This window comes from Danio rerio, chromosome 7, assembly GCF_049306965.1.
Source record: "Danio rerio strain Tuebingen ecotype United States chromosome 7, GRCz12tu, whole genome shotgun sequence".
NCBI classification, from domain to species: Eukaryota; Metazoa; Chordata; class Actinopteri; order Cypriniformes; family Danionidae; genus Danio; species Danio rerio.
The window spans coordinates 55713977-55728795 of record NC_133182.1 but is presented as its reverse complement, the minus strand read 5'-3'; positions in this window follow the sequence as shown (position 1 = coordinate 55728795).

Below are 14819 nucleotides of genomic sequence, written 5' to 3'. Positions count from 1 at the left end.
GCTTGCTTGGGTCAGAGGCCTCTAGGTGGAGGTCAAGGGGGCACCCTGGGGCCTCTACTGCAATCCCAGGGAGAGTTGTGGATCCTTGTGTAGCTTGCTGGGGTCAGAGGCCCCTGGGTGGAGGGCCAAGGGGCACCCTGGGGCCTATACTGCAAGTACAGAGAGAGAGGTGGACCCCTGGGTAGCTTCATGGGGTCAGATGCCCCTAGGTGGAGGGCAAGGGGGCACCCTGGGGCCTCTACTGCAAGTCCAGGGAGAGAGGTGGACCCCTGGGTAACATGCTGGGGTCGGAGGCAACTAGGGGGAGGGCCAGGGGACACCCTGGGGCCTAAATTGCAAGTCCAGGGAGAGAGGTGGACACCTGGGTAGCTTGTTGGGGTCAGAAGCCCCTAGGTTTAGTGCCAGGGGGCTTCCTGGGGCCTCTACTGCAAGTCCCAGGAGAAAGGTGGACCCCTGTGTAGCTTGCAGGGGTCAGAGGCCCCTAGGTGGAGGGTCAGGGGGCACCCTGGGGCCTCAACTGCAAGTTCAAGGAGAAAGGTGGACCCCTGTGTAGCTTGCTTGGGTCAGAGGCTTCTAGGTGGAGGTCAAGGGGGCACCCTGGGGCCTCTACTGCAAGTCCAGAGAGAGAGGTGGAAACCTGGGTAGCTTCCTGGAGTCGGAGGCCCCTAGGTGGAGGTCAAGGGGGCACCCTGGGGCCTCTACTGCAAGTCCAGGGAGAGAGGTGGACCCCTGGGTAGCATTCTGGGGTCGGAGGCAAACTAGGTGGAGGGCCAGGGGACACCCTGGGGCCTATACTGCAAGTCCAGGGAGAGAGGTGGACACCAGGGTAGCTTGTTGGGGTCAGAAGCCCCTAGGTGGAGGGTCAGGGGGCACCCTGGGGCCTCTACTGCAAGTCCAGGGAGAGAGGTGGACCCCTGGGTAGCATGCTGGGGTCGGAGGCAACTAGGTGGAGGGCCAGGGGACACCCTGGGGCCTATACTGCAAGTCCAGGGAGAGAGGTGGACCTCTGGGTAGCTTGCTGGGGTCAGAGGCCCCTAGGTTGAGGGCAAGGGGGCACCCTGGGGCCTCAACTGCAAGTTCAAGGAGAAAGGTGGACCCCTGTGTAGCTTGCTTGGGTCAGAGGCCTCTAGGTGGAGGTCAAGGGGGCACCCTGGGGCCTCTACTGCAAGTCCAGAGAGAGAGGTGGAAACCTGGGTAGCTTCCTGGAGTCGGAGGCCCCTAGGTGGAGGTCAAGGGGGCACCCTGGGGCCTCTACTGCAAGTCCAGGGAGAGAGGTGGACCCCTGGGTAGCATTCTGGGGTCGGAGGCAAACTAGGTGGAGGGCCAGGGGACACCCTGGGGCCTATACTGCAAGTCCAGGGAGAGAGGTGGACACCAGGGTAGCTTGTTGGGGTCAGAAGCCCCTAGGTGGAGGGTCAGGGGGCACCCTGGGGCCTCTACTGCAAGTCCAGGGAGAGAGGTGGACCCCTGGGTAGCATGCTGGGGTCGGAGGCAACTAGGTGGAGGGCCAGGGGACACCCTGGGGCCTATACTGCAAGTCCAGGGAGAGAGGTGGACCTCTGGGTAGCTTGCTGGGGTCAGAGGCCCCTAGGTTGAGGGCAAGGGGGCACCCTGGGGCCTCTACTGCAAGTCCAGGGAGAGATGTGGACCCCTGGGTAGCTTGCTGGGGTCAGAGGCCTCGAGGTGGAGGGCCAAGGGGCACCCTGGTGCCTATACTGCAAGTCCAGGGAGAGAGGTGGACCCCTGGGTAGCTTGCTGGGGTCTGTAGCCCATATGTGGAGGGCCATGGGGTACCCTAGGGCCTATACTGCAAGTCCAGGGATAGAGGTCGACCCCTGGGTAGCTTGCTGGGGTACGAGGCCCCTAGCTGGAGGGCCAGGGGGCACCCTGGGGCCTCTACTGCAAGTCCAGGGAGAGAGGTGGACCCCTGGGTAGCTTGCTTGGGTCAGAGGCCCCTAGGTGGAGGGTCAGGAGGTACCCTAGGGCCTCTACTACAAGTCCAGGGAGAGAGGTGGACCCCTGGGTAGCTTGCTGGGGTCAGAGGCCCCTAGGTTGAGGGCAAGGGGGCACCCTGGGGCCTCTACTGCAAGTCCAGGGAGAGATGTGGACCCCTGGGTAGCTTGCTGGGGTCAGAGGCCTCGAGGTGGAGGGCCAAGGGGCACCCTGGTGCCTATACTGCAAGTCCAGGGAGAGAGGTGGACCCCTGGGTAGCTTGCTGGGGTCTGTAGCCCATATGTGGAGGGCCATGGGGTACCCTAGGGCCTATACTGCAAGTCCAGGGATAGAGGTCGACCCCTGGGTAGCTTGCTGGGGTACGAGGCCCCTAGCTGGAGGGCCAGGGGGCACCCTGGGGCCTCTACTGCAAGTCCAGGGAGAGAGGTGGACCCCTGGGTAGCTTGCTTGGGTCAGAGGCCCCTAGGTGGAGGGTCAGGAGGTACCCTAGGGCCTCTACTACAAGTCCAGGGAGAGAGGTGGACCCCTGGGTAGCTTGCTGGGGTAAGAGGCAACTAGGTGGAGTGCCAGGGGGCACCCTAGAGTCTACACTGCAAGTCCAGGGAGAGAGGTGGACCCCTGGGTAGCTTCCTAGAGTCAGAGGCCCCTAGGTGGAGGGCCAGGGGGCACCCTGGGGCCTATCCTGCAAGTCCAGGGAGAGATGTGGACCCCTGGGTAGCTTGCTGGGGTACGAGGCCCCTAGGTGGAAGGCCAGGGGGCACCCTGGGGCCTCTACTGCAAGTCCAGGGAGAGAGGTGGACCTCTGGGTAGCTTGCTGGGGTCTGTAGCCCATATGTGGAGGGCCTTGGGGTACCCTAGGGCCTATACTGCAAGTCCAGGGAGAGAGTTGGACCCCTGGGTAGCTTGCTGGGGTACGAGGCCCCTAGCTGGAGGGCCAGGGGGCACCCTGGGGCCTCTACTGCAAGTCCAGGGAGAGAGGTGGACCCCTGGGTAGCTTGCTTGGGTCAGAGGCCCCTAGGTGGAGGGTCATGAGGTACCCTAGGGCCTCTACTGCAAGTCCAGGGAGAGAGGTGGACCCCTGGGTAGCTTGCTGGGGTAAGAGGCAACTAGGTGGAGTGCCAGGGGGCACCCTAGGGTCTACACTGCAAGTCCAGGGAGAGAGGTGGACCCCTGGGTAGCTTCCTAGAGTCAGAGGCCCCTAGGTGGAGGGCCAGGGGCCACCCTGGGGCCTATCCTGCAAGTCCAGGGAGAGATGTGGACCCCTGGGTAGCTTGCTGGGGTACGAGGCCCTTGGTGGAGGGCCAGGGGGCACCCTGGGGGCTATACTGCAAGTCCAGGGAGAGAGGAGGACCCCTGGGTAGCTTGCTGGGGTCAGAGGCAACTAGGTGGAGGGACAGGGGGTACCCTGGGGCCTCTACTGCAAGTCCAGTGAGAGAGGTGGACCCCTGGGTAGCTTCCTGAGGTCAAAGGCCCCTAGGTGGAGGGCCAGGGGGCACCCTGGGGCCTATCCTGCATGTCCAAGGAGAGAGGTGGACTCCTGGGTAGCTTGCTGGGGTACGAGGCCCCTAGTTGGAGGGCCAGGGGGCACCCTGGGTCCTCTACTGCAAGCCCAGGGAGAGAGGTGGACCCCTGGTTAGCTTGCTGGGGTCGGAAGCCCCTTGGTGGAAGGCCAGGGGGCACCCTGGGGCCTATACTGCAAGTCCAGCGAGAGAGGTGGACCCATGGGTAGCTCACTGGGGTCAGATGCCCCTAGGTGTACCGCCAGGGAAACCCTGGGGCCTCTACTGCAAGTCCAGGGAGAGAGCTGGTCCCCTGGGTAGCTTGCTGGTGTCAGAGGCAACTATGTGGAGGGACAGGGGGTACCCTGGGGCCTATACTGCAAGTCCAGGGAGAGAGGTGGACCCCTGTGTAGCTTCCTGAGGTTAGAGGTCCCTAGGTGGAGGGCCAGGGGGCACCCTGGGGCCTATCCTGCAAGTCCAGGGAGAGAGGTGGACCCCTGGGTAGCTTGCTGGGGTACGAGGCTCCTAGGTGGAGGGCCAGGGGGCACCCTGGGAACTCTACTGCAAATCCAGGAAGAGAGGTGGACCCCTTGGTAGCTTCCTGGGGTCAGAGTCCCCTAGATGGAGGGCCAGGAGGTACCCTAGGGCCTCTACTGCAAGTCCAGGGAGAGAGGTGGACCCCTGGGTAGCTTGCTGGGGTAAGAGGCCAATAAGTGGAGGGCCAGGGGGCACCCTGGGGCCTCTACTGCAAGTCCATGGAGAGAGTTGGACCCCTGGGTAGCTTCCTGGGGTCAGACGCCCCTATGTGGAGGGCAAGGGGGCACCCTGGGGCCTCTACTGCAAGTCCAGGGAGAGAGGTGGACCCCTGGGTAGCATGCTGGGGTCGGAGGCAACTAGGTGGAGGGCCAGGGGACAACCTGGGGCCTAAACTGCAAGTCCAGGGAGAGAGGTGGACACCTGGGTAGCTTGTTGGGGTCAGAAGCCCCTAGGTTTAGTGCCAGGGGGCTTCCTGGGGCCTCAACTGCAAGTCCCAGGAGAAAGGTGGACCCCTGTGTAGCTTGCAGGGGTCAGAGGCCCCTAGCTGGAGGGTCAGGGGGCACCCTGGGGCCTAAACTGCAAGTCCAGGGAGAGAGGTGGACACCTGGGTAGCTTGCTGGGGTCGGAAGCCCCTTGGTGGAAGGCCAGGGGGCACCCTGGGGCCTATACTGCAAGTCCAGAGAGAGAGGTGGACCCCTGGGTAGCTTCCTAAGGTCAGAGGCCCCTAGGTGAAGGACCAGGGGGCTTCCTGGGGCTTCTACTGCAAGTCTAGGGAGAGAGGTGGACCCCTGGGTAGCTTACTGGGGTCAGAGGCCCCTAGGTGAACGGCCAGGGGGCTTCGTGGGACCTCTACTGCAAGTCCAGGGAGAGAGGTGGACCCCTGGGTAGCTTGCTGGGGTCGGAAGCCCCTTGGTGGAAGGCCAGGGGGCACCATGGGGCCTATACTGCAAGTCCAGGGAGAGAGGTGGACCCATGGGTAGCTTACTGGGGTCAGAGGCCCCTACGTGGAGGGCCAGGGGCACCCTGGGGCCTCTACTGCAAGTCCAGGGAGAGAGGTGGACCCCTGGGTAGCTTGCTGGTGTCAGAGGCAACTAGATGGAGGGACAGGGGGTACCCTGGGGGCTATACTGCAAGTCCAGGGAGAGAGGTGGACCCCTGGGTAGCTTCCTGAGATCAGAAGACCCTAGGTGGAGGGCCAGGGGGCACCCTGGGGCCTATCCTGCAAGTCCAGGGAGAGAGGTGGACCCCTGGGTAGCTTGCTGGTGTCAGAGGCATCTAGGCGGAGGGCCAGGGGGCACCCTAGGGTCTACAATGCAAGTCCAGGGAGAGAGGTGGACCCCTGCGTAGCTTCCTAAGGTCAGAGGCCCCTAGGGGGAGAGCCAGGGGGCACCCTGGGGCCTATCCTGCAAGTCCAGGGAGAGAGGTGGACCGCTGGGTAGCTTGCTGGGGTACGAGGCCCCTAGGTTTGAGGGCCAGGGGGCACCAGGGGGGCTCTACTGCAAGTCCAGGGAGAGAGGTGGACCCTGGGTAGCTTCCTAAGGTCAGAGGCCCCTAGTTGGAGGGCCAGGAGGTACCCTAGGGCCTCTACTGCAAGTCCAGGGAGAGAGGTGGACCCCGGGGTAGCTTGCTGGGGTCAGAGGCAACTAGGTGGAGGGCCAGGAGGTACCCTAGGGCCTCTACTGCAAGTCCAGGGAGAGAGGTGGACCCCTGGGTAGCTTGCTGGGGTCAGAGGCCTCGAGGTGGAGGGCCAAGGGGCACCCTGGTGCCTATACTGCAAGTCCAGGGAGAGAGGTGGACCCCTGGGTAGCTTGCTGGGGTCTGTAGCCCATATGTGGAGGGCCATGGGGTACCCTAGGGCCTATACTGCAAGTCCAGGGATAGAGGTCGACCCCTGGGTAGCTTGCTGGGGTACGAGGCCCCTAGCTGGAGGGCCAGGGGGCACCCTGGGGCCTCTACTGCAAGTCCAGGGAGAGAGGTGGACCCCTGGGTAGCTTGCTTGGGTCAGAGGCCCCTAGGTGGAGGGTCAGGAGGTACCCTAGGGCCTCTACTACAAGTCCAGGGAGAGAGGTGGACCCCTGGGTAGCTTGCTGGGGTAAGAGGCAACTAGGTGGAGTGCCAGGGGGCACCCTAGAGTCTACACTGCAAGTCCAGGGAGAGAGGTGGACCCCTGGGTAGCTTCCTAGAGTCAGAGGCCCCTAGGTGGAGGGCCAGGGGGCACCCTGGGGCCTATCCTGCAAGTCCAGGGAGAGATGTGGACCCCTGGGTAGCTTGCTGGGGTACGAGGCCCCTAGGTGGAAGGCCAGGGGGCACCCTGGGGCCTCTACTGCAAGTCCAGGGAGAGAGGTGGACCTCTGGGTAGCTTGCTGGGGTCTGTAGCCCATATGTGGAGGGCCTTGGGGTACCCTAGGGCCTATACTGCAAGTCCAGGGAGAGAGTTGGACCCCTGGGTAGCTTGCTGGGGTACGAGGCCCCTAGCTGGAGGGCCAGGGGGCACCCTGGGGCCTCTACTGCAAGTCCAGGGAGAGAGGTGGACCCCTGGGTAGCTTGCTTGGGTCAGAGGCCCCTAGGTGGAGGGTCATGAGGTACCCTAGGGCCTCTACTGCAAGTCCAGGGAGAGAGGTGGACCCCTGGGTAGCTTGCTGGGGTAAGAGGCAACTAGGTGGAGTGCCAGGGGGCACCCTAGGGTCTACACTGCAAGTCCAGGGAGAGAGGTGGACCCCTGGGTAGCTTCCTAGAGTCAGAGGCCCCTAGGTGGAGGGCCAGGGGCCACCCTGGGGCCTATCCTGCAAGTCCAGGGAGAGATGTGGACCCCTGGGTAGCTTGCTGGGGTACGAGGCCCTTGGTGGAGGGCCAGGGGGCACCCTGGGGGCTATACTGCAAGTCCAGGGAGAGAGGAGGACCCCTGGGTAGCTTGCTGGGGTCAGAGGCAACTAGGTGGAGGGACAGGGGGTACCCTGGGGCCTCTACTGCAAGTCCAGTGAGAGAGGTGGACCCCTGGGTAGCTTCCTGAGGTCAAAGGCCCCTAGGTGGAGGGCCAGGGGGCACCCTGGGGCCTATCCTGCATGTCCAAGGAGAGAGGTGGACTCCTGGGTAGCTTGCTGGGGTACGAGGCCCCTAGTTGGAGGGCCAGGGGGCACCCTGGGTCCTCTACTGCAAGCCCAGGGAGAGAGGTGGACCCCTGGTTAGCTTGCTGGGGTCGGAAGCCCCTTGGTGGAAGGCCAGGGGGCACCCTGGGGCCTATACTGCAAGTCCAGCGAGAGAGGTGGACCCATGGGTAGCTCACTGGGGTCAGATGCCCCTAGGTGTACCGCCAGGGAAACCCTGGGGCCTCTACTGCAAGTCCAGGGAGAGAGCTGGTCCCCTGGGTAGCTTGCTGGTGTCAGAGGCAACTATGTGGAGGGACAGGGGGTACCCTGGGGCCTATACTGCAAGTCCAGGGAGAGAGGTGGACCCCTGGGTAGCTTCCTGAGGTTAGAGGTCCCTAGGTGGAGGGCCAGGGGGCACCCTGGGGCCTATCCTGCAAGTCCAGGGAGAGAGGTGGACCCCTGGGTAGCTTGCTGGGGTACGAGGCTCCTAGGTGGAGGGCCAGGGGGCACCCTGGGAACTCTACTGCAAATCCAGGAAGAGAGGTGGACCCCTTGGTAGCTTCCTGGGGTCAGAGTCCCCTAGATGGAGGGCCAGGAGGTACCCTAGGGCCTCTACTGCAAGTCCAGGGAGAGAGGTGGACCCCTGGGTAGCTTGCTGGGGTAAGAGGCCAATAAGTGGAGGGCCAGGGGGCACCCTGGGGCCTCTACTGCAAGTCCATGGAGAGAGTTGGACCCCTGGGTAGCTTCCTGGGGTCAGACGCCCCTATGTGGAGGGCAAGTGGGCACCCTGGGGCCTCTACTGCAAGTCCAGGGAGAGAGGTGGACCCCTGGGTAGCATGCTGGGGTCGGAGGCAACTAGGTGGAGGGCCAGGGGACAACCTGGGGCCTAAACTGCAAGTCCAGGGAGAGAGGTGGACACCTGGGTAGCTTGTTGGGGTCAGAAGCCCCTAGGTTTAGTGCCAGGGGGCTTCCTGGGGCCTCAACTGCAAGTCCCAGGAGAAAGGTGGACCCCTGTGTAGCTTGCAGGGGTCAGAGGCCCCTAGCTGGAGGGTCAGGGGGCACCCTGGGGCCTAAACTGCAAGTCCAGGGAGAGAGGTGGACACCTGGGTAGCTTGCTGGGGTCGGAAGCCCCTTGGTGGAAGGCCAGGGGGCACCCTGGGGCCTATACTGCAAGTCCAGAGAGAGAGGTGGACCCCTGGGTAGCTTCCTAAGGTCAGAGGCCCCTAGGTGAAGGACCAGGGGGCTTCCTGGGGCTTCTACTGCAAGTCTAGGGAGAGAGGTGGACCCCTGGGTAGCTTACTGGGGTCAGAGGCCCCTAGGTGAACGGCCAGGGGGCTTCGTGGGACCTCTACTGCAAGTCCAGGGAGAGAGGTGGACCCCTGGGTAGCTTGCTGGGGTCGGAAGCCCCTTGGTGGAAGGCCAGGGGGCACCATGGGGCCTATACTGCAAGTCCAGGGAGAGAGGTGGACCCATGGGTAGCTTACTGGGGTCAGAGGCCCCTACGTGGAGGGCCAGGGGCACCCTGGGGCCTCTACTGCAAGTCCAGGGAGAGAGGTGGACCCCTGGGTAGCTTGCTGGTGTCAGAGGCAACTAGATGGAGGGACAGGGGGTACCCTGGGGGCTATACTGCAAGTCCAGGGAGAGAGGTGGACCCCTGGGTAGCTTCCTGAGATCAGAAGACCCTAGGTGGAGGGCCAGGGGGCACCCTGGGGCCTATCCTGCAAGTCCAGGGAGAGAGGTGGACCCCTGGGTAGCTTGCTGGTGTCAGAGGCATCTAGGCGGAGGGCCAGGGGGCACCCTAGGGTCTACAATGCAAGTCCAGGGAGAGAGGTGGACCCCTGCGTAGCTTCCTAAGGTCAGAGGCCCCTAGGGGGAGAGCCAGGGGGCACCCTGGGGCCTATCCTGCAAGTCCAGGGAGAGAGGTGGACCGCTGGGTAGCTTGCTGGGGTACGAGGCCCCTAGGTTTGAGGGCCAGGGGGCACCAGGGGGGCTCTACTGCAAGTCCAGGGAGAGAGGTGGACCCTGGGTAGCTTCCTAAGGTCAGAGGCCCCTAGTTGGAGGGCCAGGAGGTACCCTAGGGCCTCTACTGCAAGTCCAGGGAGAGAGGTGGACCCCGGGGTAGCTTGCTGGGGTCAGAGGCAACTAGGTGGAGGGCCAGGAGGTACCCTAGGGCCTCTACTGCAAGTCCAGGGAGAGAGGTGGACCCCTGGGTAGCTTGCTGGGGTCAGAGGCATCTAGGTGGAGGGCCAGGGGGCACCCTAGGGTCTACAATGGAAGTCCAGGGAGAGAAGTGGACCCCCGGGTAGCTTCCTAAGGTCAGAGGCCCCTAGGTGGAGGGCCAGGGGGCACCCTGGGGCCTATCCTGCAAGTCCAGGGAGAGAGGTGGACCGCTGGGTAGCTTGCTGGGGTACGAGGCCCCTAGGTGGAGGGCCAGGGGGCACCATGGGGCCTATCCTGCAAGTGCAGGGAGAGAGGTGGACCCCTGGGTAGCTTGCTGGGGTCAGAGGCAACTAGGTGGAAGGACAGGGGTACCCTGGGGCCTATACTGTAAGTCCAGGGAGAGAGGTGGTTCCCTGGGTAGCTTCCAGAGATCAAAGGCCCCTAGGTGGAGAGCCAGGGGGCACCCTGGGGCTTATCCTGCAAGTCAAAGGAGAAAGGTGGACCCCTGGGTAGCTTGCTGGGGTACGAGGCCCCTAGTTGGAGGGCCAGGGGGCTTCTTGGGGCCTCTACTGCAAGTCCAGGGAGAGAGGTGGACCCCTGGGTAGCTTGCTGTTGTCGTAGGGCCCAGGTGGAGGGCCAGGGGGCTTCCTGGGGCTTCTACTGCAAGTCTAGGGAGAGAGGTGGACCCCTGGGTAGCTTGCTGGGTTCAGAGGCCCCTAGGTGGATGGCCAGGGGGCTTCGTGGGGCCTCTACTGCAAGTCCAGGGAGAGAGGTGGACCCTGGGTAGCTTGCTGGGGTCAGAAGCCCCTTGGTGGAAGGCCAGGGGGCACCCTGGGGCCTATACTGCAAGTCCAGGGTGAGAGGTGGACCCATGGGTAGCTTACTGGGGACAGAGGCCCCTAGGTGGAGGGCCAGGGGCACCCTGGGGCATCTACTGCAAGTCCAGGGAGAGAGGTGGACCCCTGGGTAGCTTGCTGGTGTCAGAGGCAACTAGGTGGAGGGACAGCGGGTACCCTGAGGCCTATACTGCAAGTCCAGGGAGAGAGGTGGACCCCTGGGTAGCTTCCTGAGATAAGAGGCCCAAAGGTGGAGGGCCAGGGGGCACCCTGGGGCCTATCCTGCAAGTCCAGGGAGAGAGGTGGACCCCTGGGTAGCTTGCTGGGGTACGAGGCCCCTAGGTCGAGGGCCAGGGGGCACCCTGGGGCCTATACTGCAAGTCCAGGAAGAGAGGTGGACCCCTGGGTAGCTTGCTGGGGTCAGAGGCCTCTAGGTGGAGGGCCAAGGGGCACCCTGGGACCTCTACTGCAAGTCCAGGGAGAGAGGTGGATCCCTGGGTAGCTCGCTGGGGTCTGAAGCCCATAGGTGGAGGGCCATGGGGTACCCTGGGGCCTATACTGCAAGTCCAGGGAGAGAGGTGGACCCTTGGGTATCTTCCTAAGGTTAGAGGCCCCTAGGTGGAGGGCCAGGGGGCACCCTGGGGCCTATCCTGCAAGTCTAGTGAGAGAGGTGGACCCCTGGGTAGCTTGCTGGGGTACAAGGCCCCTAGGTGGAGGGCCAGGGGGCACCCGGGGGACTCTACTGCAAGGCCAGGGAGAGAGGTGGACCCCTTGGTAGCTTGCTGGGGTTTGAGACCCCTAGGTGGAGGGCCAGGGGGCACCCTGGGGCCTCTACTGCAAGTCTAGGGAGAGAGGTGGACCCATGGGTAGCTAGCTGAGGTAAGAGGCCCCTAAGTGGAGGGCCAGGGGGCACCCTGGGGCCTCTACTGAAAGTCCAGGGAGAGAAGTGGACCCCTGGGTAGTTTGCTGGGGTCAGAGGCCCCTAGGCGGAGGGACAGGAGGCTTCCTGGGGCCTCTACTGCAAGTCCAGGGAGAAAGGTGGACCCCTGGGTAGCTTGCTTGGGTCAGAGGCCCCTAGGTGGAGGTCAAGGGGGCACCCTGGGGCCTCTACTGAAATCCCAGGGAGAGTTGTGGACCCTTGTGTAGCTTGCTGGGGTCAGAGGCCCCTGGGTGGAGGGCCAAGGGGCACCCTGGGGCCTATACTGCAAGTCCAGAGAGAGAGGTGGGCCCCTGGGTAGCTTCCTGGGGTCAGAGGCCCTTAGGTGGAGGGCAAGGGGCACCCTGGGGCCTCTACTGCAAGTCCAAGGAGAGAGGTGGACCCCTGGGTAGCATGCAGGGGTCGGAGGCAACTAGGTGGAGGGCCAGGGGACACCCTGGGGCCTATACTGCAAGTCCAGGGAGAGAGGTGGACCCCTGGTTAGTTTGCTGGGGTCAGAAGCCGCTAGGTGGAGGGCAAGGGGTCTTCTTGGGGCCTCTACTGCAAGTCCAAGGAGAAAGGTGGACCCCTGGGTAGCTTCCTGGGGTCAGAGACCCCTAGGTGGAGGGTCAGGAGGTACCCTAGGGCCTCTACTGCAAGTCCAGGGAGAGAGGCGGACCCCTGGGTAGCTTGCTGGGGTCAGAGGCAACTAGGTGGAGGGCCAGGGGGCACCCTGGGGCCTCTACTGCAAGTCCAGGGAGAGAGGTGGACCCCTGGTTAGCTTGCTGGGGTCAGAAGCCGCTAGGTGGAGGGCAAGGGGGCTTCTTGGGGCCTCTACTGCAAGTCCAAGGAGAAAGGTGGACCCCTGTGTAGCTTGCTGGGGTACGAGGCCCATAGGTGGAGGGTCAGGGGGTACCCTGGGGCCTATCCTGCAAGTCCAGGGAGAGAGGTGAACCTCTGGGTAGCTTGCTGGGGTACGAGACCCCTTGGTGGAGGGCGAGGGGGCACCCTGGGGCCTCTACTGCAAGTCCAGGAAGAAAGGTGCTCCCCTGGGTAGCTTGCTGGTGTCAGAGGCCTCTAGGTGGAGGGCCAAGGGGCACCCTGGGGCCTATACTCGAGTCCAGGGAGAGAGGTGGACCCCTGGGTAGCTTGCTGGGGTCTGTAGCCCATAGGTGGAGGGCCAGGGGGTACCCTGGGGCCTATACTGCAAATCCAGGGAGAGAGGTGGACCCCTGGGTAGCTTCCTAAGGTCAGAGGCCCCTACGTGAAGGACCAGGGGGCACCCTGGGGCCTATCCTGCAAGTCCAGGGAGAGAGGTGGACCCCTGGGTAGCTTGCTGGGGTACGAGGCCCCTAGGTGGAGGGCCAGGGGGCACCCTGGGGCCTATCCTGCAAGTCCAGGGAGAGAGGTGGACCCCTGGGTAGCTTGCTGGGTTACGAGGCCCCTAGGTGGACGGCCAGGGGGCTTCGTGGGGCCTCTACTGCAAGTCCAGGGAGAGATGTGGACCCCTGGGTAGCTTGCTGGGGTCGGAAGCCCCTTGGTGGAAGGCCAGGGGGCACCCTGGGGCCTATACTGCAAGTCCAAGGAGAGAGGTGGACCCATGGGTAGCTTACTGGCGTTAGAGACCCCTAGGTGGAGGGCAATGGGGCACCCTGGGGCCTCTACTGCAAGTCTAGGGAGAGAGGTGGACCCATGGGTAGCTAGCTGGGGTAAGAGGCCCCTAAGTGGAGGTCAAGGTGGCACCCTGGGGCGTCTACTGCAAACCCAGGGAGAGTTGTGGACCCTTGTGTAGCTTGCTGGGGTCCGAGGCCCCTGGGTGGAGGGCCAAGGGGCACCCTGGGGCCTATACTGCAAGTCCAAAGAGAGAGGTGGACCCCTGGGTAGCTTCCGGGGGTCAGAGGCCCCTAGGTGGAGGGCCAGGGGGCACCCTGGGGCCTCTACTGCAAGTCCAGGGAGAGAGGTGGACCCCTGGGTAGCATGCTGGGGTCGGAGGCAACTAGGTGGAGGGCCAGGGGCACCCTGGGGCCTATCCTGCAAGTCCAGGGAGAGAGGTGGACCCCTGGGTAGCTTGCTGGGGTACGAGGCCCCTAGGTGGATGGCCAGGGGGCTTCGTGGGGCCTCTACTGCAAGTCCAGGGAGAGAGGTGGAATCCTTGGGTAGCTTGCTGGGGTCGGAAGCCCCTTGGTGGAAGGCCAAGGGGCACCCTGGGGCCTATACTGCAAGTCCAGGGAGAGAGGTGGACCCATGGGTAGCTTACTGGGGTCAGAGGCCCCTAGGTGGAGGGCCAGGGGCACCCTGGGGCCTCTACTGCAAGGCCAGGGAGAGAGGTGGACCCCTTGGTAGCTTGCTGGGGTCCGAGGCCCCTGGGTGGAGGGCCAAGGGGCACCCTGGGGCCTATACTGCAAGTCCAAAGAGAGAGGTGGACCCCTGGGTAGCTTCCGGGGGTCAGAGGCCCCTAGGTGGAGGGCCAGGGGGCACCCTGGGGCCTCTACTGCAAGTCCAGGGAGAGAGGTGGACCCCTGGGTAGCATGCTGGGGTCGGAGGCAACTAGGTGGAGGGCCAGGGGCACCCTGGGGCCTATCCTGCAAGTCCAGGGAGAGAGGTGGACCCCTGGGTAGCTTGCTGGGGTACGAGGCCCCTAGGTGGATGGCCAGGGGGCTTCGTGGGGCCTCTACTGCAAGTCCAGGGAGAGAGGTGGAATCCTTGGGTAGCTTGCTGGGGTCGGAAGCCCCTTGGTGGAAGGCCAAGGGGCACCCTGGGGCCTATACTGCAAGTCCAGGGAGAGAGGTGGACCCATGGGTAGCTTACTGGGGTCAGAGGCCCCTAGGTGGAGGGCCAGGGGCACCCTGGGGCCTCTACTGCAAGGCCAGGGAGAGAGGTGGACCCCTTGGTAGCTTGCTGGGGTTAGAGACCCCTAGGTGGAGGGCCAGGGGGCAACCTGGGGCCTCTACTGCAAGTCCAGGAAGAGAGGTGCTCCCCTGGGTAGCTTGCTGGGGTCAGAGGCCTCTAGGTGGAGGGCCAAGGGGCACCCTGGGGCCTATACTCGAGTCCAGGGAGAGAGGTGGACCCCTGGGTAGCTTGCTGGGGTCTGTAGCCCATAGGTGGAGGGCCAGGGGGTACCCTGGGGCCTATACTGCAAGTCCATGGAGAGAGGTGGACCCCTGGGTAGCTTCCTAAGGTCAGAGGCCCCTAGGTGAAGGACCAGGGGGCACCCTGGGGCCTATCCTGCAAGTCCAGGGAGAGAGGTGGACCCCTGGGTAGCTTGCTGGGGTACGAGGCCCCTAGGTGGAGGGCCAGGGGGCACCCTGGGGCCTATCCTGCAAGTCCAGGGAGAGAGGTGGACCCCTGGGTAGCTTGCTGGGGTACGAGGCCCCTAGGTGGACGGCCAGGGGGCTTCGTGGCGCCTCTACTGCAAGTCCAGGGAGAGATGTGGACCCCTGGGTAGCTTGCTGGGGTCGGAAGCACCTTGGTGGAAGGCCAGGGGGCACCCTGGGGCCTATACTGCAAGTCCAGGGAGAGAGGTGGACCCATGGGTAGCTTACTGGGGTTAGAGACCCCTAGGTGGAGGGCCAGGGGGCACCCTGGGGCCTCTACTGCAAGTCTAGGGAGAGAGGTGGACCCATGGGTAGCTAGCTGGGGTAAGAGGCCCCTAAGTGGAGGTCAAGGTGGCACCCTGGGGCCTCTACTGCAAATCCAGGGAGAGTTGTGGACCCTTGTGTAGCTTGCTGGGGTCCGAGGCCCCTGGGTGGAGGGCCAAGGGGCACCCTGGGGCCTATACTGCAAGTCCAAAGAGAGAGGTGGACCCCTGGGTAGCTTCCGGGGGTCAGAGGCC